We start from the raw sequence: 802 nt of genomic DNA on the forward strand, positions 1-802 counted from the left end.
TCCTGGCCGAGAAAAGAGCACTTTCCCCCGGACACCAAACCAGCCAACGTCCCCCTCCTGAGTGGACAAAAAAAATCCACTCCTGGTACCTAAAATTTTCTCCAGCGGCGGGCTTGGGACGAAAATCAATCTTCCTCCCGAAATTAAACCACTATTGGCGGACGCCAGCCCCAAGCGCCAGCCCCGACCGCCACCCCCCGACCGCCACAAGGCGACCGCCACAAGGCGACCGCCACAAGGCGACCGCCACAAGGCGACCGCCACAAGGCGACCGCCACTGGCCCCAAGCGCCAGCCCCGACCGCCACCCCCCGACCGCCACAAGGCGACCGCCACAAGGCGACCGCCACAAGGCGACCGCCACAAGGCGACCGCCACAAGGCGACCGCCACAAGGCGACCGCCACTGGCCCCAAGCGCCAGCCCCGACCGCCACCCCCCGACCGCCACAAGGCGACCGCCACAAGGCGACCGCCACCGGCCCCAAGCGCCAGCCCCGACCGCCACCCCCCGACCGCCACAAGGCGACCGCCACAAGGCGACCGCCACAAGGCGACCGCCACAAGGCGACCGCCACAAGGCGACCGCCACCGGCCCCAAGCGCCAGCCCCGACCGCCACCCCCCGACCGCCACAAGGCGACCGCCACAAGGCGACCGCCACAAGGCGACCGCCACAAGGCGACCGCCACAAGGCGACCGCCACTGGCCCCAAGCGCCAGCCCCGACCGCCACCCCCCGACCGCCACAAGGCGACCGCCACAAGGCGACCGCCACAAGGCGACCGCCACAAGGCGACCGCCACA

This window comes from Syngnathus typhle, unplaced genomic scaffold, assembly GCF_033458585.1.
Source record: "Syngnathus typhle isolate RoL2023-S1 ecotype Sweden unplaced genomic scaffold, RoL_Styp_1.0 HiC_scaffold_268, whole genome shotgun sequence".
Classification (NCBI taxonomy): domain Eukaryota; kingdom Metazoa; phylum Chordata; class Actinopteri; order Syngnathiformes; family Syngnathidae; genus Syngnathus; species Syngnathus typhle.